The sequence below is a fragment of the Typopeltis vanoorti genome, chromosome 12 (genome assembly GCF_054136105.1).
Source record: "Typopeltis vanoorti isolate ZY-2024b chromosome 12, IOZ_Tvanoo_1.0, whole genome shotgun sequence".
Classification (NCBI taxonomy): Eukaryota; Metazoa; Arthropoda; class Arachnida; order Uropygi; family Thelyphonidae; genus Typopeltis; species Typopeltis vanoorti.
In genome coordinates, this window is record NC_143560.1 from 91,798,811 (window position 1) to 91,824,330 (window position 25,520).

At 33.8% G+C, this 25,520-nt stretch overlaps 1 protein-coding gene across 1 annotated transcript in view; it reads right to left on the minus strand.

The window, feature by feature from the left end:
* The window catches only part of Tdh (L-threonine dehydrogenase), a 240,374-nt gene that overhangs the window by 195,928 nt on the left and 18,926 nt on the right, over positions 1 to 25,520 (minus strand). The gene's annotated exons all lie outside the window — the stretch shown is intronic.

The window sequence follows — 25,520 nt, forward strand, 5'->3', positions numbered from 1 at the left end:
TCATATATGGATAATAAAATATAAAATAAAATATGGATAAAAGTTTTTAAAATGATGAAGCTTACTGTCATCACTTATATGAATAGAAACGTGCTATTTTATTTATAAATGACAATAAACCAAATCAAGTTAAAAAAAAAAAAGTAATTATACTCAGTGAGAGCAGAGAATGACCACATTCAGTTCTGTTTTTGATACAGTGTGAAAATGTTTTAAACATGAAATGTGGAGGACCAGTACAAAAATTTCACATTAAATGTTTGCTTACTTAAAATCTTCATCATCATCAGAGCTCGACAAATATGCTTACCTATCCACAACTAACAAGTAGATTTTGCCAAAATAGAATACTTTTTTATTTAATTTAAAAAAATAATAAATAACTTCTCTAAACAAAATCTCTGTAAGAAAACAGATGCAATGCAGCACCACTAATCATTTGATGGAACTCCTCTTGAATTACTGGGACATCTTTAAAAATGGGAGAATATTGGACAAATACATTTTTTTGTATGGCAAGTAGGATTTTGCATAATCTGTCCAACCCTGATCATCATCATTAATTGTCAGCATCCCAATATTATGAGATCTTATATTTCTTACATCTCTTAATGCACTTTAATCCATCTGGATCCAGGTCTTCCTCAGTCTTTTTTCTGCCATCTAGGTATCAAACACCTGTTTTGCTAACCTTTCTTCTCCCATTCTGTTTAAGCAACCACACATCTTAGATTAGTTCTGCTCACACATTCTTAAATGTTAACAATGTCAAGTTCCTTCCTAATGTCTTTATTTTTAATACAAGTGTATGATTGATGCCATCTGTTCATTTCCCTAATTTTTTTTCAGAACTCTCACATATCTCTGGTCTCTAATCTTTGACCAAGTGCTGTATTTCTAACTCTCAGACCCAAAACTTAAAGCTGGTTTGAACACCATCCTGTTCACTGCTAGTTTAGTGTTTTGGCATTTTTCTCTTATTCCATATGAATATATTCTACTTGCTCCCTTCTTCTCCATACTGGCTTTGCTTATTCTGTTGTCTATTTGCATATTAAATTTGCCATCTTCACTAAAAACTATAATTACATTGCTGAAATATTTTACTTTTTCTATGGATTCTTCATTGAGAATGCAGCTGAAATTTTCCGTGTTCCTCTCTATTTTCATACTTTTGGTGTTTTATTGATGTTCAAGTCAAATTTGTAAAAGCTGTTATTCAATTTAGTTGGAGAATCCTGGAGACTTGTACTAGATGTGTTTAGGAGTACAACATATTTAGGAGATGATGAATAAGAGTGGAGATAGTGTTTACACTTGTCTAACATCTGATTTTATGTCAAACAATCTTATTGTATTTCCTTCAATTCTAACTTCTGACTCATAACTTAATAGTTGATTTCTCAACTATTTGTCATAGAGTGAAAATCTGATCTTGGCACCCTCTATCTGGCCTGAACCCAACTTGTTCTTCTCCAAATTAGATAACTAATCAACAGGTTGCAAAATCAAATAGCACTGTGACATGGATATTTGTGAAAATTCTTAGGAAGTAAACAATTTTTCTTTGATTAGTGTGAGATCTGATGTATCTTGGTCTGTAAAGCAGGATCCCTGAATTATCTAACTGTATGAAACTAAGTAAAAGGTACAAAATGTGCAAGAGGTTTCCAACCTTGAAGGTATGGGATTCACAAAAAAAAGTGGATTATTGTCCAGAAAGCCTACTTTAAGAGTGCCAACAACCATCATCATATCCTATGATGATGGTTGTTGATAAACTTTATTGTCTTTTGTATATATTACAATCACACTGTGAATAAATCTTCCTTGGTAGCTGTTAGTAAACACCACTTCTTGTTTCTTGAAATGGCTGGGTTTTAATTCCACATCAAGCATGGAGATCTGAACAAGCATTTTAAATAGCTTGTATTTTTGTTCTTTAAGACAAAAGTTTGTAAGGCTTATCTCAAAAATATGACTCATTGTAATAGTATAAGTCCAAAAATTAGTAAAAAAATAAATAAATAAAATAAAAAAAAAAGATTGTATAATACATTAACTTTTTTTTCCTGTTACACACTGTTATGAATATCCAAATCATGAATATCCATGCTATTTACATTTATTCTATCTAATTCAAGCAATAATGAATACTTTTCATTTTATACACTGTCAAAGATTTTATCCACTAAGTTTCCTGCAGCATGATCTTCTGTAACAGTGAAATAATTTTCTTCATTTTTTTTGGCTCAAGTGTTAAAATTACGTGTACAGTAGAACAAATCATGCATGTAAAAACAGCTCAATTCTTTTTGATGTGCTAATTTTCTAGCAGAACATGAAAGTGCAATGATTCCAAAAGTGATAAGGATCAAAATGAATAAACAGTTTGAAGAGGAGATCAGCAACTAATGATCCAAGTGTCACTCAGTGACCCACTGAAAGTTTGTATTTGAAAACTAATAATAAATATATAATAATAAATAACATCTTAATTTAATTACTATTTCTTTTTAGCCATTCAGAACCAAAGAAAGAAATCTAGGAATTTTTAAGCTGTGTGGGAAGAAAAGTATGGAAATGTGGAAAATTTTGATAAGGTTATATGTAGTTTATACACAAAAAGTTTAACAAGTCAAACTTACAATATTGCGTATCATTATGAAACCAAGCATTTGAATTCAATGAGCAAAGAACTTCACAGAAATGTATAAATCAAGACCCAGTGTCCAACAGAAGCTGGCTCTACTGCATCCCTATGCGTTGCAAAATATTAAAACCTTTTACAGATGATGATTTTTGAAAAATACCTTTATTGACTATGCTGAAGAACTTTTTAAAGATTTTAAGAATCAAAACAAGATAATTAAGAGAATTAAAGAAATGCTTTTATCAGCTTGTACATTCAATGCATAATCGATGATTTGCCAAAAAATATATATTGAAGAATAAATGAAAAATTATTTATTATCATGTGATGTTTTTATTATTGCTCTTGATGAATGTACTGATATTAGTAATATTGCTTTGTTGGCAGGGCCGGTTTTATCATTAGTCAAACCTGGCAATCGCCTATGGGCGCCATGACTTCGGGGCACCAGATTTTGCTACATATAAAACTAACAGGAACTCCTGTATTCCATACAATTCATGTATGAAAGCCTACCATTTCTTTGCTGGACGTATATACACGTCCAGCAAGCCTGGATAATATTTTGTCCACCTGCTGAAAGAACATGGATAAGAAGTGTAATTTGACAGTCATGTCCATTAGAAGGGGCAATAATCCTTCACACTGAAAAGAACACTTAACTAGATTACTTGGCATATGTAGTAGCTATGTTCAGTTGCCTACAGCAAGAAACGCAGTTGCTTGCCGTTTGCTCTGTAACTGGAATCTATATTATATCAGACTATGAGTTCTATTCATTTTGCTGCTTGTTTTTATCGTATAATTATAGTTTTTAATGCCAGCACAAAATAAGAAATCCATTCATACTTTCTTCACTTCATATTGTATCACTATGGAAGATCAATGTCACTATCAATTTCTTGGCTAATTATTTTAATCACCAACACATTTTAAAATTCTCCCAGAACTTGATTGAAGATAATTATTTTTGTCAAACAATTATTTGATAAATTTATGAAAATCCGATTCTAAAAATGAATACAGCCTCCAGACATCTGTTACAAATTAAGTTCTTTTTTATTCATAATCTTAGTTTGAAGGTTAGTTGACAGATTTCGCGAAGGTTCGCACAATCTGTGAACTTTTAAATTTTAAAATCGCACTTTTAAATTTTGCTTTATAAAGAATCATATGTAAATCTTGAATCATATCATGTAATGTATAAATTTTATAAACGTAATCTGTAGGTTTTTGCATTTCAACTTTCTTGGATTCTCCCAATCACTCCCTACAAATCGAAATAAATGGCAGTTACGAAGTCAACTGTTATGTATATATTTTCGGTATTATGCGGCAGTTTTGAAGTAGCGATATTTTCCCTACACTTTATCCTTCGAAACATGTGTAGGTGCATGAGTCAAAATGAAATTTTATTTCCAAAATTTTCATAACAGAATTAATTCGCCTTTAATGGCTAACACCCCCCTCCCAAAATTATCACCACACACACACACAAAATACTGCTAGATAACATATGTGAACTTTCTTTTTTGTTTGAATTCGTTATTTTTCCAAAGTAATTGTACTGTTGAAGTTTTAAGCAAAAGACAAAGGCGAAAAATCTCTGATAAAATACCATTGGATATAAATTTTTGATATTAAAAAGACTCACAATCAGAAACCCCCCCCCCCCCCCCGAGTAATACAGTATAACATCATTTGTTGTTCATTAAAAAAAAAAAAAAAAAAAATGGTTCCTAAAATTGAAATGTGCGACCCATATAATTTTATTTTGCAAGGAAAGAAAGCAAAATGTCATATTTATTTCGATAAATGTTATTTAAAAAATATAAATATTTGACATAATATTTCCAATGTAAATAAATGTTTTGTTTATTAATTTTCACATGTGTGAAATCCGTTTTTATTTCGGAAGAGACACAATAAATAAATTGTGCAGCAAAAAAGGGTCAAATATCGTAGAACAGTAAAGAAATTCCAAGTAATACAGTGTACATGAAGACAATAATCCGTTAATGGTGGGGGGGGGTGGAATAATTGCATTTTAACAGATAGAATGCTGATGAAGTCTCATCAGCATTCTACATTTTTATTAGGTCAAAGGGATTTTGAGTATATTTGCAAACAGATATATTCAACATAACTTAGCCAGTTTGTTGTAAAAAGTGCCGCATTTGAAGACATATTAGCGGCATAATAATAAAATAGCAAAATTCATAATGCTTCAGAATAACTTGATAATTTTGATAATACCAAAACATGATGAGACATCTGTAGAAATCTGTTGAAAGTTTATTTTTCACTTGGTTAGAGTATAATAAAATTAGTTTAATCCTTTATCCAATTGTGAGCAAACAAAGTTTGCACCTGAAAGTATCTTCAGGACTGGGGTAAGGTGGTACACCAGGGCAACGCGTTGTAAAGGTGGGAAAAGCTACCAACACTCCTATCTCAGTATCTCCTATAATGCAAAACACATCTCCTTGCAGATATGTCTAATATTATGCATTAAGGGAAAGGCCACTACCCAGACTAGTTTCGACCTTTATTGAGGTCTCTTCAGTGAGAGCCAGGCCCAAATGGAGATACAAAGCAGAAGTATTAGCAGGTCATCTCTACCTATAGGAGTTGCCAAATGGTGTGCCACCCTTTTTTAATAAATTACTCTGGATTTAGAGAAAGATGTTGAAAGTTTATTTTTCACTTGGTTAGAGTATAATAAATTTAGTTTAATCCTTTATCCAAGTGTGAGCAAACAAAGTTTGCGCCTGAAAGTATCTTCAGGACTGGGGTAGGGTAGCTTGCTCCACCTTTGCAACGAGTTGCCCTGGTGTTGTACCACCTTACTGTGCAAACTTTGTTTGCTCACACTTGAATAAAGGATTAAACTAATTTTATTATAATCTGTAGAAATCTATTATTAGAGTCCTTTTAATTATGAACTCTATAAAGATATATATAATAAATTGGTTGTATTTTTGTGTTTTTAATTAAATAAACTAGTTTCATTTATCACAGATGGTTTTCACTTCTGAACTACTGGACTATTGTTCTTATCAATATTACTAAATTCCAATCTCCTTCTCTGGAAATTTTCTCTTACTGAATGTTTGACGTGTGTTGATCAATCACTGACTTAGCAGTTTAATCCAGAGATTAAATATATGGTCAGTTTAATCCATAACATTCTTAAGAATATTTCATCCTGTGATTTCCCAGAATCCTGTTAGGAAAAAACAGATCGCTGAGTATTGAACTTGCGATCATTTTGAAACATGTTTTTGAGACAACAAAGGTTTTTGTGTGCTGCTGCTATTTGTATTGATTAGTGAGTAAGAGCAATTTCTATATCACATAAACAGAGCATTCGATTTTCGAGTTTATTGTTACAGTAGTATCTCGCTAATCCGAACCCTCCAATAATCCGAACTGTGGTTTGAAAGGGAAAAAAAAGTTTTATTTATTACGTATTATTATTTTGTGTACAATTCTTTTTATTTAATAATTATTATTTTAACTATTATTATTTATTTTATTATTATTACAGTACAGTATTTTTTTCATGTCGATTGTATGGTCATACTGTAGGCTTATTTTGATTTATTGTGTGTTCATGTTTGCTTTTTTATAATGTACAATACGTACTGTATTGTCGGCATGAATCACCACTGTCGAGCGTCATGAAAAAACTGTGGCCTTCTAGAACGTATGAAGATAACTACGGTGATACACAAAAAGCAGCAATTCAAAACGTGCATAATTTGGTTAGAATTATAAATCCAAATGTTGAAATTTCACAAACAGATGTTACGGAATGGATTGCAGGTAGAACCGAAAGTGAATTCGAAATCAAATCAGATGCCTGAAATTATAAATGACACTACAGAATGAATTAGCAGAGATGATGACGATAAAGAATTCGAAGAAAAAAAAAAGTAAAACATGAAGCAGTTGACATTTTTAATATGTGTACAGCAAGCAGAATGATATGCCATTCCCCAAAATTTTATGCTAATGCAGCTCCGAGAAGCAGCATTCGAAAAAAGTTTAGCTTCCAAGAAAAAAAAGAAAATCAGTAACTTTTTTTACAAAGAAATAAAAAAAAAATTTTTTTTGTGTTATTTTGTGAAACTTTTTTTTGTGTGTGTTGTGTACAAGAAAGTGATATTTTTTACACAAATTAAGTTACGTACTGAACTATGCAATTTTATTAAATCAGAATCCTCAACAATCCAGGTACATACAAACTACATTTTTTATTAAAATAAACTTGTGTACTGTATTATTTTTTAAGTTTCATATTACAGGACAGTAGCATTTTTTCTATCAGTTAATTCATTTATTTACAGAATTAAATTGATGTATCATTAGAATCTGATTATTTTTGTCTTAAAGGCTAGTTATTGTTGCCTCTTGGGGGAAAATTCGCTAATCCGAACGAGCTCGGTTTTTATTAGTTCGTTTAGCGAGATACCACTGTATTTATAAATTAAATTGATTTTTCAGTTCATTTTTTTGTGCATCAAGATTCTAGTTATTTTAGGGTAAGATGTTGAGTAAAAAAGTGGATGTTAGCAAGCATAGCAAGTTATTGTTACTATTGATTGCTTCTACATTTTAACTAAAGCTGGAATTATTATGCTTATTACTGCAACTTAAAAAAATCAAATCTAGAGTTGAATAAATCTTAATAATTATGTGATCAAGTTGGAACTGAATTAATCCTATATATATATATATATATATGTATATATATATTATATGCTTTTTATGTGAATCCCAGGCCTCCAGTAAGTAAAGTGGTCTCGCACTAGGCGAGGTAATTTACCTTTCACCTAAAGTTGGGTGGTTGGAAAGCAGATACATTAACCATTCTGTCAACCAGGGAGGCATACTGTGCATGTTACTGCAAACTGAAATGTTTTATATTTATATTTAGATCCATGTTGTAATTCCATAAATATAATGATTTTTGCTACAATTTTACCGTGAATTCAAAATTTTTAATTTTAGTGAGAATATCTGAACTTTACAGTTGATGAAGTTCCTATTTTTACCTTGATTAGCAAGCTGAATTTGACTGCATTTAAATTCTTTTCTTTTCTTTTTTTTTAAAAAAACTTTTATCCTTATACAATTATTTAAGAAGCAACTTGCACCAAAATAAAACGAGTGACCTGTCGTTATTATGCACTGAATCAGATATAATGGACTCGATTAATTATGATGACAATATAGATATATTTGCTAAAACCAAAGCCAGAAAAAAAAAAAACTTTTAGTTATTGATTTTTTTTAATTTAAATTTGAACTGATTTATTTTTATACTTTTTTAAAATGCAAATATATATATACCAATATTGTATTGTGTTATTAAAATTAGTTATCATGGGAATGTTGTCTTTTATTTTCAATAAATTAAAAAAAGCGCTTATTTTTGAGGCCTCATAATGATGTTGCGCCTCGGGTCGCCAAAAGTATAAATGCGGCTCTGGACACTGCCTGTTTGTAATGCTAAAAGTGAACGCTCATTTTCTGTACTTAAATGTGTTAAAAATATTTACACAATTCGCTAAATCAGATGCATTTGAGAAATTTGTCAATTGTGTTCATAGAAAACGATATTGTTGAATTATTAGATTATAAATGTATGATATGTCATATAGTTATAACTTATAAGGTATATATAATTGATAAATACTTCATTAAGTAAATGTATAAATATTTATTTGTGAATTACTGAATAGTTTAAAGTCCACATTTTTTATAATTAAGTTTATTTTTATTTATAAATATTGCAGTTACTGGATTTTGAAAATGGATAAAAAGAAATCAGGTTTTCAATATCGCAAACGTAAAGTGGAAAAGGAAGAAAGTTTGAAAAAACAAGAAGGTGCATTTTTAAAATATCTTTGTCGAGAAGATCGTAATCGCATACAAAAAGAAAATCTTCAAGATTATTTGTTGGATAATTCGTCTATAGCTTCGATTAATGAATTGGAGGAGAATTCTACAGATACCAAAAATTGGATTAAAACATCGAAGGAGAAATCTACAGATCATATGAGTATTGTTGATTCTGAAGCTGGTTGTTCTACAGATCCCATCATTAAAGGATTTGATTTTACAAATTTAAATTATAATGATCCTGCAACTTGGTGTCCTGTAAAATTTTCCAATATCAATCAATTACGTCAACTATTAGTTGAACATGGACCCGAACAAATTCATAATTTTGATTTTCCGAAAGATAACAATAGAAGATTTTCAATTACTAATTATACTCGAAGACCATTTAACAGTGAGACAATGCAGCGTTTGTGGTTATTGTATTCAAAATCCACAGATTCTGCATTTGGCTTTTGCTGTTTATTATTTGATAAATAGCGGATTAACCTTTCTGATTCTGGATTGACGGACTGGAAAAATGCTTCTTCTATTTTAGCTGTGCATGAAAAATGTCAAAGACACTTTGAAAATTACCATAAGTGGAAAGAATTAGAAATTCGAATAAAAGAAATGAAATTCATTGATGAAGAGAACTTGCTAGTTATTAGAAAAAAGGAGAAACACTGGGTGCAAGTATTAGAACGACTCTTTGCTTTAGTTCAGATGTTAGCTATTCAAAATTTATTTCGAGGAACAAATGAGACATTGTTTTTGCATAGAAATGGAAATTTTTTGAAATTTGTCGAATTTCTAGCCAAGTTTGATCCAATGATGAATGAACATCTTCGAAGAATAAAAGATAAGGATACATATGTGCATTATCTTGGAAAAGATTTTCAAAATGAAATAATAAACATCTTTGGCAATGCGATAAAAAAGAAAATTTTAGAATCTGTTGTTGCTGCAAAATATTTTTCCCTAATTATTGACTGTACGTCCGACATTAGTCACACGGAACAAATGATCATAGTACTTCGATTCGTAGACACTAGTAATAGCACAGTTTCTATAAAAGAACACTTTTTGGGATTTATAGAAATAAAAAATACCACTGGAGAATTTTTATCAAATGAAATACTAGGAACTCTAGACAAATTTTCATTACCAACATAAGATTTACGAGTTCAAGGATACGATAACGCCAGTAATATGAAAGGTGACGTAAAAGGTGCGAAATGACGAATTTCAAATATTAACCCGAGAGCAATGTATGTACCCTGTAGTTCACATTCATTAAATTTAGTAGTGAATTGCACTGCTAATACTTGAGACATCACAGCATTTTTGGATGGGGTACATCGTCTATATGTACTCAAACCAGTCTGTGATACATGATGGGATAGCCGAATCGACTCTCTCATTATGGTGATAGTTTATGTGAATTAAGTGGAAATATCATGAAATTAGACACAAGTAGTCTTCTTAAAACTTTAAGGAAGTTCAAATTTATTGCATCCTTAGTAATGTGGTATAATATACTTTTTGAAATAAACTTTACAAATACAAGCCTTGATATAAATGGTGCCATAAATTGTATTAATGATACAAAGAATTTCTTAATGAAAATCCGAAATGAGGATGAATTTGAAAAGATGTTAACAGATGTGGAAAAAATCGCTGAGGTCTTAGGTGTAATGCCTAATTTTGAACAAGAAACAGTTAGACTTAGGAAAAAAAAGAAACAATTTGTATATGAAGCAGAGGATGAATTCGTAACAGATTTTAAACAAAAATTTAAGGTAGATTTTTATTTTTCAATTATTGATACTGCAATTGCATCTGTTGATGAAAAATTCAAGCACATGTCTACAATTAATGAAAAGTATGGTTTTCTTTTAAATATATATGAATTTCAAAAAATTACTTCAGCAGAACTGCTTAAAAATGTTTGATACTGGAAAATTATTTAACACATGATAATTCTAGAGATATTGACGGAACAGATATATGTAGTGAATTACAAATAATAGCAAGGCAAATTCCAGAAAATATTTCCTCATTAGATGTCCTGTCATACATATGCAAAAATAATTTAGAAAATAGTGTTCCAAATGTGTTGATTGCTCTGAGAATTTTTTCAACATTGCCAGTATAGGTAGCAAGTTCAGAAAGGAGTTTCTCGAAATTAAAACTAACAAAAACTTACACTCGCTCAACGATGGCTCAGGAACGACTCACTGGTCTAGCAATAATATCTATAGAGCATGAAATTACATCTACAATCAATATAGATGAATTAATTCAAAACTTTGCCCAAGCAAAAGTCCGAAAAATTTATTTTTCATAATTTTTGTATTTAAGATGTAATAATTTTCTTGCTATACAGATATTAAGAGTAATCATATATGTATACAAATGTATTGGTTTTGATTAATAAATTTTATATATAAACATTTATATATAAATTTTATAATGATATTTTTATAAATATCCACATGTGTAGGTGTACGTGCGCTTGTGTGAGTATGACAAAATATATATACAGCAATCCCTCGATTATTGCGCCTAATGCATTCTTTAAAACAGGCACATTAATCGAAAACGCACTGATCGAATATAATAACCTATGGGAAAAAGTATAATTCATTCCTCAAATTTCTTTTTCGAACCCTAATTTTTTTATAAAAGAATTAAGGTATGTCTCAGGGCCTAGTTGAAGTAAAATCATGAAGCTGAAAGACTATAAAACATATTCAGAATATAAATTTTATTATTCTACTTCCTAACAAAGAATTGAGCTAACGTTGTTTGGCAGGCATTTTGTTTCTTTTTTTCATACAACTGATGGTATGGCCCTATTGCCTCTTCTACTCTTCTGCAAATTTTACTGCTTCTCTATTCATCAGGGTCAGCCTCTGCATTGCTGCTTAAAAACTTCACTTGTACGAAAAATATTATATGCTGCTGATTGTTATAATCCGCTTGCAGGCAATTTTTATGATCGATCATAAACAGCAGTATTCTCTTTCCCAAATATTGAAAGGTTTCGATGTGTGAAAATTAACAATACACAATGTTATTAGACATTCTGGGTCCGAGCTTTTTGACATATTCTCGAATATTATTCTCCTCAGAATATTTCTACTATAAAATATTTATTCATAAAACTAAAATGACAAATTCCAGGAACTTCTCATGGAACACAGTTTGGGAAACCCTGGTATACATAGTGTACATGGAAGTAGTGTAGTATACCATTAAAAATAACTTTAAACGTTTTAAATCGGTAACTAAATTATTTCATTCTGGTGAGTGATTTTTTAAAATAGTTAGGCATAAAAATGTATAGACAGAAAATTTTTAAAATCTGTAACATTTATTTTTAAGATGTATATAGGTGCACTAATCGAATTTGGGTATCGGAAAAAATGACACACTAATTACTGCATAGAGACATTGTATAAGGGCGCCTAAATTTTCTTTGCCTAGGGGCATCAGATACTCTTGCACCAGCCCTGTTAGTTGGCAATAGTAGCTATCATGGCCAAATTAAACCATGACAAATCAAAGAAGAATTATGCATGTTAACACCAATGTTTGGTACTACTAAAAAGGATCTGATATTTTCAAAAATTTATACATCAGATTTTAGTGAAGGAAGAAGATTAGACTTAACTAAATTCTTATCTGTAATAACTGACAGTGCCCCAGCCATGTGTGGAAAAATTTTGCATTTATAAAACCTAGAAAATGAAATTTGTCATCAAATTTTATCATTTTGTTGTATAAATCATGAAGAAAGTATGTCCTAAAGCACCTGCAAAACAATTAAAATTAAACTAAGCTATGAATATTGATTAAAAATAAATTTAATCAATGCATGTTCAACACTCACATAAAGACAATCCAAATTCTTATTCGAAGATAGGGACTCAGAATATGATGATCTATTGATACATTCACAATGATGGTTAAGCAGAGGAAAAAGTTTATGTTGATTTGTAGCCTGCATCAATAAAATTAAGATATTTTAAAATCTCTCATCTCATCTTCTTTATACCTTCTTTTAACTTGTGGAGGATTTATTAATCATCGGAACTCAAACCTTTCACAGGATAAGGTGGTCAGCCCTATACCCTGGTGTATCCTATGTCCTGTAGTGTTGAGTTCTCAAGGCCGGTTTGCCTGCTTTGCAGGATGAAAAACCCTACTGTCTATGCCCAAGACCGGCTAACTTGGCTATGGCTGTGGAAGATCCTTCAGCTCCTCACATCATCGATGGGAATCGAACCTAGGACACCCCAAGCATATATAGTTGCGAAGCGTACAAATTTTAAATATTTTAAAATAAACTATTAATTTATTTAAAGAGTCTCCGTAGCTCAGTCAATATAGACGAATCCCTTTGGTTGGAAAGATCTGCTTTCAATTCCCTTCAATGATGTGAGAAACCTTTATCTGGTCTCTTTTGACCAAGGTGAGTTAGCCGGTCTCATACAAAGGTAGGGGGTTTTTTCACCCAGAAACTCAGGTTTTTTTGTTTCTCATAACAAGCAAACTGGCCCCATGAACACACATTGATTACAGTCATGAATACATCCCAGCCATATACCGGTTCCAGGCCTGGATAAAATTGGGGGGGGGGGGGGGGCAGCAATGGTGAACTACCCTGTAAAAATCTCACTGAGAACACTTTGTAGACAATTCTACTAAGTCACCTAAGGTCGTAAATGACTGAAAGGGAAAAACCACCAACACCTTATTTAAATTTATAAATTTTAAATAAAAATTTTTATTTAAAATAATTTAAATAAATTGTTTTAAATAAAGTGATAATCATGTTCGGTTAATGAAACTGAACATGATTTTTAACAATGGTTTTAAGATATGTTCTTTCTTGTGGTTATATCAGCTGCTTTAATATCATTTTTGTTTATCAGAACTTTCCAGACCTCCCTCGGAATGCAGGCATAAAAGAGAGATGGGCATATGAACAATAATCAAACAAGTGCTACACATTTTGTGACTTAAAATGTACTTAAAAAAGAAGAGATAGATGATATAATCGTTTTTTTTTATAGATGATATTTCTTTCAAGGACCTTCTGGTTCACTTGTCAAGGTCATTAGGAATAACGTCTGCTCATCTATGCCTCTCTCTCTCTCTAATCATTTGGTGAAGATGTTATCATAACATTGCCCAAAGACAAAATTCATCTCCTAACATTCTATTCTTCAACATCTACAAAGATGATTTAGACAACTCACTTTTATTACAACAAAAACAGTGCACTTCCTTTAGTCATTCACCAGAAAGATCAGAGGAATTTTAAATGGTTTACATACTAAAAAGTCCTGGCAACCGTTTGCCAAGACTAAATTCTCAAGTCAAATATCCTATTATATTATTTTCAACTTTGGAAGCTTGGTCACAAAGTCTAATGACAACCACTCCATCTGCTATATGATAGCATCTTTTCATTTGTGATTTTTTTTAGTGTTTATTTCTATATGAAAATAGCCATCAAGCAAAAACAGTGATATTTAAAGTGGTATTGAAAAGGAAGGGACAATTGAATTAGAAATGAAAGTGAAAATAATACACAGACGCATGCACACATGCGTAGGGTGATTTCAAACTTATGACAGGATCATCAGAACAGAACCCCATTTTATATTGAGGACTGACTATATCTCATTGCATAAACAGATTTAGGGGAATAAATTGGATGGATGCTATACAAATGAATAATATTTTGAAAATGCTGAGGATCCAGTACCAAAAGGAAGGTGATAACCAGGGCCCAGGAGCAGTATAAAAAGCAGGCTAGCAGATGAACCATGGTGGGGAATGCTAAATTAGACTACAAAAACAAGTTATCAGCATAGATGAAAGGAAATCTAAGAGAATTTTTACCCTATATGCAAATATAAGGGAAAATAATAAAAAAAGAATAGCTTTAGAAAATGCAGAAGATTCAGATGCTTTAGAAATAACTGATAAGCGAGGTGGTAAGCGATTCCCAAGCAGATCCATTAGCTATCTGAATATTTAAGTTATAACTAGATGAGCTGAGGGGTACCAAAGTTATCACAATAGCTTGATTTAAAAACAGTACTGAGACTGGATGAGATATCAGCAAAAGTGCTAAAGAAATATGCAAAAGCATTAGCAGTGCTCCATTATTCGACTTCTGTCTCAACACAAGCACATTTCCAAATGAGTGGAAGGAGGGCAAGATACCGTTATACAAGAGTAGAATTATGACAGAAGCAACCAATTATAGACCAATCAACATGTCAAGAGAGAAAGATCTTTAAGTTGCTGAAGAGGCTAATTAGGATTTTCATGCAGAATATCCTAATCTAGAAGAAAGCAGACAGACAGCTCTTCATCATCATCATCAGATTCCTGCTATGTACCCTCAAGGGTGTATAGGATATGATAGTACTACATGAAAAATTTACATCATTACTAACTTCCTATCTACAATTTTCCAAATCAGTCTGTTAACTATCAAGACTCCAACATTATCAGAACTTATATTTCTATCTTCTAAGGCACTTTTTCAATCCACTTATATCTTGGTCTTTTTCCTGCCAACCTGGCAGAGAAAACTTGTTTTGCTAATCTTTCCTTGCCCACTCTGTTTAAGTGACCATACCACCTGAGATTAGCTCTGCTAATGCATTCCTGGATGCTGACAATGTCAAGTTCTTTCCTAATATTCTCATTTTTAATATGACATTGCCATTGATGCCATCTGTTCATATCCAATAATCTTTCTCAGGACTCTCATATCTACGGTCTCTAGTCTTTGGTCAAGTGTTTTACTTCTGAGCCAGCTCTCAGATCCATAAGTTAAAATTGGTTTGAACACTGTCTTGTATACATGAAATTTAATATTTTTAAATTTCATGTATACAAGTTTGAACACTGTCTTGTATACATGAAATTTAATGTTGTGACTAATTTCTCACATATTCCATATAAATTTATTCAGTTGAAATTAAATGTTACAATTGGCTTGAATACTGTCTTGTATACAGCTAATTTCTCTCTTATTCCACATAAATTTATTCATTTGACTTCCTACCATATCAGTTTTGTTGATTCTGTTGTCTATTTCCATATTTAATTTACCATCTTCACTAAAAATTGTGCCTAAGTAGCTAAAATATTTTACTTGTCATATAGGTTCTCCATTCACAATGCAGTTGATATTTTCAATGTTTCTGCCTATTTTCATTGTCATTGTCTTGTTATTGCTAATCTTCATACCATATCTATTACAATAATTATTCAATTTAGTAAGGGACTCTTGCTGACTTGTAGCAGATTTATTTAGAAGTATAATATCGTCCACATAAAGCAAAGACTGACATTAACATCTCCAATTTTTATATGAAGTTTAATACCACTTTCCTTCATAATGTGATTCATATAGATAATGTACATCCTTGTCTGACACCAGATTTAACATTAAACCATTTTCCTGTACTTCCTTCAATTCTAACTGCTGACTTACAACTCAAATAAAGACTAAGTACTGCTTGATATAATGCTCCATTGATACCATTTGTGAACTATTTGTTGTAAAGTGAATATCTGATTTTGACAGCCTTTATTTGGTCTAAATTCAACTTGCTCTTCACCTAACTTTTCTTCTACAATCCTTCTCAACCGTTTCTCAAGTATACTTGCATAAATCTTACCAGGAACACTCAGTAGGGAAATACCTCAGTAACTCTCACATTCGATTCTATTTCACTTTTTATATATGGGTACTATGAGAGTTCTACTCCAATCATCCACAATTCGTCCCTCTGTCTAGGCCTTCTGAACTATGCAGTGCAGCCATATAAGGCGTTTATACCACGATACTTCACATTTCTGGCCAAATACCATCTACTCCTGTTGCCTTTCCACATTTCAGGCTTTTGATGGCTTTTTATACTTAAAGTATGCATATGTATTGCTGACTGCATTCCAGAAGAATTTTGCTCAAATTGGATACCAAAAAGTCTCCTGGCCTCGATAGTATTCATCCAATTGTCCTAACTGTGCTCCAGAGTTGACTCTCATTCTGTGTCGTCTTTTTACACTCTCTTATTCCACCAGTATCTACCCTGCAGAATGGAAATTAGCTCATATTCAACCTATTCTTAAAAGGGAGACAAATCAATACCCTCAAATTGCCATCCAATTCCTCTTATTCCAGTTCTTTCCAAAGTAAATGAAAAAAGCTATCAACACTCAACTGCTATGCTATCTAAAAGACTAATAAATGACTGTCTATCTGGGTTCCATCACTGTCAGTCAACAGGTGATCTACTTATTTGTGTCACCCACATCTAGACAAATACCATGAAAAGGTTTGGCTAGTCTCAAGTGGTTGCCCTTAATATCTCCAGGGCCTTTGACTGGGGCTAGCACAAAGGCCTGTTAAGTAAACTCCCATCATTTGGTCTACCCCCCCCCCCTAACTTTTACACTTGCACTGCCAGCTTTCTGACTGGATGCTCACTTTGGGTGATGGTGGTTATCTTCTAAGTATACAACTAATGCAGGGGGTTCCACAAGATTCTGTTCTCTCACCCACCCTATTCCTTCTATATATAAACGACTTACTCCAGCAATCTACCAACCCAACACATAGTTTTGCAGATGATAGCACATAGATTTCCTCCCTTTCATTTGACAATTCACTAGAACCTCTAACCACTACCACCTTAAATACAGATCTCCAAAATGTTCATCAGTGGGGTTTGGATAATCTGGTCAATTTCAATGCAAGCAAAACACAACTCTGTCTTATATCACATAAAGAACACCCTTTCTCTTCCAGCCTTACCTTTGACAACACCCAAATATCCATGATTGATGAGATTCGTTTTCATAGGATAACACTAACCTCAAATCTCTCTTGGCATAAACATATTACAAATATTGCCTCCTCTGCCTCTAAAAAGTTACGTTTTCTTTTCACTCGAAACGTTACTTTAACTTAAAACAACTCATAATTTTATACAAATCACAAATTCATTTGATCATTGAATATTGCTCCCATATCTGGGATGGTGCCCAAAATAGCTCCCTGAAGATACTAGACTTCATACAAAAAAAGAGCAGTCAAACTGATCAATGATCCCCAATCCCCCACTTACTGATACACTTCACTCACTTTCACACAGGTGTTCAGTTTCTGCTTGCATCGTCTACAATTACTTCTAAACCACTTTTCATCAAAATTATCCCGCTCTCTGTCATATCAGTTCAAATGCATCCAGTAACTAATAAACCACCTTTACAATGTCTCCAAACTTACAGAACACATTTCTCCTCCTCTTCATTAATCCCTTCCACTGCATCCCTTTCGAACAGTCTACGATCTTATGTGTCCCAAAGAATATAATCTACAGGTTTTCAAGATAAACGTGAACAAGTTCCTTCTTGCCCATCTATAGTATTAGAGTACTATAGGTTGACCAACCTTTTGTGGATAAGTTCCATATTAAAAAAATATTAGATCAGCAATACCCCTCTCTCTCTCTCATTCTGTTCACCCTAAAAATAAAATATATATTATATTCTGTCCTTGTAAGTATATATTTCTCAATCAACTAAGTCTCACTAATGCTTATGATTTTCAGAAAAATCAAATCAAGGATCAAAAAATTCATGATCTTCTGGTATTATTTTACATGAATTGCATGTAAAATAATACCAGATTCATTCTGGTGAGATGGTATCTCATCAGAATGAGATACCATCTCATTCTGATGCGTGATCTAAGAATCTATATTCAGCATTCTGCAATCATTTCCATGCTTACATTTACTCAATCCAAGGATGTCTGCACAGCCCCCCCCCCCACACACACACCTGTTGCCACCCTAACTGCCCTAGTCTCTTTGATACTGCTTATCTGCCCTCTCAATCAACACTTTCCCAAGATAACAAACTGATTCCATTCATGTGAAATACAAATACACAAAATATTCATATATAAAGCTTTTTGCCCATCAAATTCACTCTGTACATCTACAAACTTTATATCAGTCTTCCTACAAACAAATCAGTTGCTTCAATTACTATCATGGTTCTTCTCAATGCATTTCTATCCCTCTGAAAAAGATGTATACTCTTTACTTTCTCACATTTCTTTCTGTGATTCTTCAAGTAAATATTCTATATTTTCTCCTATTTCATATAATCTTTTTAAATCATTCATACCTACCTGCATAAACTATCAACGCTTTTGTTTTCCCTCTTTTCTAACAGCCTAACTCACATTTCAGTTAGGCTATTAGAAATCTCCTACTGGAAAAACACAATGTCATCATTATTAACTAGACCTTTGATCATATAATCCCCATACAGTAATTTTATACTGTCTCTTATTTTCTCTTCCCTCACATTCTTTTACTTCTCTGCTGCACCACTCACGATACATTTTTCATTATATTTATTTCAACGCAGTGTATAGAAAAATGAGCTCTGATATCATCAACTTCTTGATATGTACCCTAAAGGGATGTACAGGATATGACTGTACTACATGAAAAATTTACATCATTACTAACTTCCTATCTACAATTTTCCTCCAAATCAATCTTCTGTCAAGACTCCAATATTATCAGATTTTATATTTAAAATTGGTTTTTGAACACTGTCTTGTATACAGACAATTTAGTGTTTTGACTAATTTCTTTCTTATTCCAAATAAATTTATTCAGTTGACTTCCTACCATACCAGCTTTGTTGATTATGTTGTCTGTTCCATGTTTAATTTACCATCTTCACTAAAAATCGTGCCTAAGTAGCTGAAATGTTTCACTTGTTCTACAGGTTCTCCATTCACAATGCAGTTGATATTTTCAATACTTCTGCCTATTTTCATTGTCCTTGTTGTGTTATTGCTGACCTTCATACCATATCTATTAAATACTTATTCAATTTAGTCACGGAATCTTGCAGACTTGTAGCAGATTTATTTAGAAGTATAACATCATCTGTATAAAGCAAAGAGCTGACATTAACATCTCCAACTTTGATATCAGGTTTAATACCACTTTCCTTCATAATGTGATTCATATAGATAGTGTACATCCTTGTCGACACCAGATTTAACAAACCATCTTCCTGTACTTCCTTCAATTCTAACTGCTGACTTACAACTCAAATAAAGACTAAGTATTGTTTGATATAATGTCCCATTGACACAATATACCTGAAGCATTTCGAATAGCTTCTCTCTTGGAACCTTGTCATATGCCTTTTCCAGATCTACAAAACTTAAATACAGATTCCCATGATTTCTCAACTATTTGTCGTAAAGCGAAAATCTGATCCTGGCAGCCTCTATTTGGCCTGAATCCAGCTTGTTCTTCACCTAGCTTCTCTTCCACAATCCTTCTAAATCTTTTCTCAAGTATTCTTGCATAAATCTTACTAGAAACACTCAGTAGGGAAACACTTCTAATTCTCACATTCAGTTTTGTTTCCCTTTTTATATATGGGTACTATGAGAGCTCTACTCCAATCATCTGGAATTGGTCCCTCTGTCGAGGACTATGCCTTGCAGTCACTGTAAGACTTTTATACCTCCATACTTGAGCATTTCTGGTTGAATATCAGTGCACTGATATCTTAATTGAAATTCAGTGATAAAAATAAATTTAATATACAGGTTATCTGATACATATTGAATATTCTGTTTATCAAAAATTGATCTTTACAGGATGTTATATTCGATATGGCACACAGTCTATCTCAGAAATATGGCATCATAAAATGCTTAGTAACCAGAGCACACAACATTTGTTCCTCCAAGGGATTGCTCAAACAAAATTAGAACTCATCAAACAAATTGCTGTACTAAATGGATACAATTTATCCAAGAACACAAAAAAATAGTGAACACCACTTCAAAAAAACATCCAAGAGAAGAAGTAGTAATACTTCACAAGACTCCATACCTTATAACAAACGTATCTCAGCAAGTTGCAAAAATTATGAACTTATTGCCACCTTCAAATACATTAACCAAATTCACAATCTGTTACCTTTCCAAAAGACAAACTCTCAAAAATGATGTTACTCAGAATATTATTATTATTATTATTCATTTTTGAATTTATGAATTCTACAACCGTGTTAAAATAACTCTTCTTATTATCCCGACGTTTCGATCTTCACATCAAGATCATCATCTGGAGCATACATGAATATGCAAGACAAGCTGCATTACATTTCAAACTGAAAGCTAGAGAAACAATGATTTGATCACATGCTACTCACTGGCATGACCTCTAGTGGGGAAAAAAAATTACATCAAGCTAGATTTAATTTATGATTACATAAATAAACATTCTTGCTTACAGATAGTTTTCCTTCCAGTAACAGTGATCTATTTCTATTATTACAATTGCTATTTTTGATTTAAAAAATTATTTATAAATTACAACATGAATAAACATTCTTTCTTACAGATTTTTTCTTTAACACTGATGTCCTATTTTTCAGTATTAAAGTTGATATTTTAGATTTAGGATCCCTGATTTTTTACAGTCCTATTTATAGTTATTCTTAGAGAGGAAGGATTCGTGGGACGAATATATGCCTTCCATATGTATGGGATTTTTAGACCATCATTATTGTTTAGAATGGGGTGGTTGATAATGATCTCATAGGCTTCCTTAAATTTGCGTTCATACCATGTTTTGGTGTAATGTAGACAACTAGTGCTTTTCCAGTCAATTCTATATAAAGTGTTTAGGGCATGATCAGAAAGGCCAGCTTTATCATAATTATTATATTTGATGTATCGTTTATGTTCTTTTTGTCTGATCGGAATTGTGCATTCTGTTTCTCCTATGTATGGTATGTTGCAGGAGCAGTAAACACAGTCTACTCCAGGTGGTCCAGCGGAGGGAGTGGGTCTTTGGATGAGTTGAGTAAGCTTTTTAATTTTGCAGGAGGTTTAAAGGTGGCTTTGAGGTTATATTTTTGTAGTAGTCTGTTTATTTTGTCTGATGTCCCTTTTAATTTAGGGAATGGTTATAGTTTTATTGTAGTCTGGTTTGTCTTTGTTTTTTATTGAGGTCTTGTGGAGAATTTTGTTAATAGTGTTTTGGCTATATCAATTTTTTTGAAAAGTATTGCTGATCACTTTAAATTTGTCTTTCAGTGCCTGTTCACTGGAGCAGATCTCTTCAGAGCCCTGTTTTTTAGGGTATTCATGACACCTAGTTTTTGTGTTGGGTGGTGGTAGGAGTTTATGTGTATATATTGGCCATTTGTGTTGGTTTCTGGTAAACAGTGAAGGAAAGATTGCCCGAGGAGAGACGTGAGACAAGTGTATCTAGAAACGGCAGTGTGTTATGTTTTTTAATCTCAATTGTGAACTGTATACATTTGTGTTGCTTGTTTAGGTGGCTAAGGAATGTGTCTAGTGTCTGGCAGCCATGAGACCAGACTGCGAAACCATCATCAACGTATCTAAGCCAGACTTTGGGTTTTAAAGTCGTCGTCGGCAAACTTGCAGGAGAATGCAATTTTGATCCCAGAAATATCGTCAAATGCCATCGTATTGGACCATTAACAAAAGAAAGGATGGAACGAACTTTCCATGTCTTGTGAAAGTGACCTGCAACTCACCAATAAACACAACCAAATTTATAACAGCGATAAACAACAAGCTAAAGGACACTTGCCACCAGTTGCGCATATGTGCTCGACCTGATTCAACCTTTGCCCAGAGAGAACAAAGATGCCAACTCCAAAGACAACTAGAAGAGAAACGCCAAAATGGAGACAACAGTTAGGTAATAGACTACAAACAATCCAAACTAGTGCAAAAACCAACGCCACTAGCAGCCACGAAGGACATGAGTATGCAGGCATTGCACAGGAAATGTGCAAGACCCTTGGGGTCAAATCCATGCCATACAGAACCTTGCATATCCACTTCACCAACATCCGTGGCCTCAACTCCAACCTTAATAGCATCCATTAGCATCTGCAGTCCACCAAACCCCACCTACTCTTTTTAACAGAAACTCAAATCTCTCCTTCCCCAGCACTATTCATCTCAACCTTCCTAACTATACACTATTTAACTCATTTCGACCCAAGGGTGGCACCTGTGCATATATCCGCTCTGACATACCCTGCCAGAGAGCAACCAACTTAGAATCACCTGACTTCGGCCTTCTTTGGCTGAAAATATCCCTTCCCACTCAGTCAAATTCATCTGCTGTCTCTATCGCTCTCCTAATACCACCAATCACTCTGAACTCTTCCATTTCCTCTCCTTAAAAGTTGATTTTCTGCAGTCCCACTCTCCCAACAGCGAATCATCCTCCTGGGTGACTTCAACGTCCATAATACCAATTGGCTTTCCTCTTCCAGTTATACAGATCCTGCAGGCAGAGATGCTGAAACATTTGCAGTCACTAATGACCTCACACAAATTGTTCAAAAACCGACCAGAATACCAGATAACCCAAACCACTTCCCAAATACCCTACATCTCTTCCTTACTAATGACTCCTCCAAATATGCAGTGAATGTAGTGAGCCCCCCCCCATGCAATTCCGACCATAACTTTCTGCTCATCTCCTCCCTCATGCAACAATGCTTACACAATCACCCCCACACAAGAGTAGTTTGGCATTATAACAGTGCCAAATGGGACAGTCTCAGAGACTATTATGCTTCATTCCCATGGTTAGACTATTGTTTCTGGCCTTCTAGTTAAAACATATGCACTGAACGCATCACCAAAGTGATCCTCACTGGCATGAAAACATATATTCCCCACGCTACGCAGACCTGTTGTCGCCTAACTAACCCTGGTTCTCCAAAAAATGTGTCAAGGCTGTACAAACGAAAAATCAGGGATACCACAATTGGCTCAAATCAAGAACCCCATCCTCATTCACTGTCTATACTGAAGCCCGAAATAAATGCAAGAAAATTATCAATACTTCCAAAACAGAATTTGAACAGGCCAAAAGCAGGAAGCTTGCAGCCTGTCCAAACGGCAGCTGTGCCTTTTGGTCTCTTGCCAAGGCAATGCAACTTTTGCCCTACATTATTCCCATCTCTATCATACCCAGATGGCTCAATAGCAACAACACCCATAGAAAAAGCTAATCTCCTGGCATCACACTTTGCCTCCAATGCACACATAACTGACAATGACAAAAGCCCTCCAGTCATTCCAACTGCCCAACATACAATGCCCCCTGTATCCTTTTGCCAAAAAGACATCACAAACTTGTTGTCTAAATTAGACACAAAAAAGTCTCCTAGCCCTGACGGCACTCCCCTGATTATCCTGAAGGTCTGTGCATTGGAACTGACTCCTATCCTATGTTACCTGTATACACTCTCTTACTGCACTGGTATATATCCCAAAACCTGGAAACTGGCCTATATTCAACCCATTCCAAAAAAGAGTGACAAATCACTACCATCTAACTACCACCCTATCTCACTCACTTCAGTCCTATCTAAAGTAATGGAGAAAATCATCAGCTCTCAACTCCTCATCTACCTTGAAGGTACCAAGCTATTAAGCGACCACCAGTACGGATTCCATCAAAGCCATTCAACAGGAGATCTACTCTCATACATCACCCATCACTGGACAAACGCCATGGAGAAATTCGGTGAATCCCAAGTAGTTGCACTCGATATCTCCAAAGCCTTTGACCGAGTCTGGCACAAAGGCTTACTAAGCAAGCTCTCGTCATTTGGACTGCCTCAGGACTTCTGCAGATGGATTGCCAGCTTCCTGTCTGGACTCAAACTATGTGTGATGGTAGACGACTCCCTATTCTCTCACCATCCAACAAATGCTGGGGGCCCACAAGGTTCAGTTCTTGCACCAACCCTTTTCCTTCTGTATATCAATGACCTACTTCAGTTGACCTGTAACCCAATACACAGTTCTGCAGACGACAGCACATTACATTCCTCCCTTTCATTTGACAAACCGTACTCTACACAACTCACCTCAACCCACAGAACATCAACCACCACTGCCCTTAATTCTGACTTCCAAGCCATCTGCCAATGGGACTCAGATAACCTCATCAACTTCAATGCTAGTAAAACCCAGTTCTGTCTAATTTCTCACAAAAAAAGAACCATTTTCCCCCAGCATTGTTTTCGATAACACTCAAATTCTCAGACAAGATGAAATTTCTCTCCTCAGAATTAACTTGACATCAAGCCTCTCCTGGCACAAACACATCACAACCATTGCATCATCAGCTTCCAAAAAACTAGGCTTCCTCTTTCGCTCAAGATTCTACTTCACCTCAAAAGAGCTGTTAACACTATACAAGTCACAAATCCTATCAACTCTCGAATACTGCTCTCACATATGGAGTGGGGTTCCAAAAAAGTTCCCTCAAAATGCTTGACTCAATACAGAGGAGAGTAATTAGACTAATAAATGACCCATTCCTCACCAACTCACTCCCCCCCCCCCTCCCCCACTTTCACATAGACGCCTGGTCTCTGCTATCTGTATATTCTATAAATATTTCCATGGGAAATGTTCATCTGAAACAGCATCAATAATTCCCTCACCCTGTACTAAGCCCATCAGAACACGTTGAAAATCTTTCTCTAAATCCAGAGTAATTTTTAAAAAAGGTGATAAACCTTTTGGCAACTCCCATAGGCACAGATGACTTGCTACTGCTTCTGCCTGGTATCTCCAGCTCTGGGCCTGGCTCCCACTGAAGAGACCTCAATAAAGGTCGAAACTAGTCTGGGTAGATGGCCAATCCCTTTAATGCATAACAGTATACATATCCACATAGGAAATGTGTTTTGCATTATGGGAGATACTGGGTTAGAAGTGCCTGGTAGCTTGCTCCACCTTTGCCACGAGTTGCCTTGGTGTTGCACTACTTACTGGATAAGATAGTACAACACTATATTTAGTCCTGAA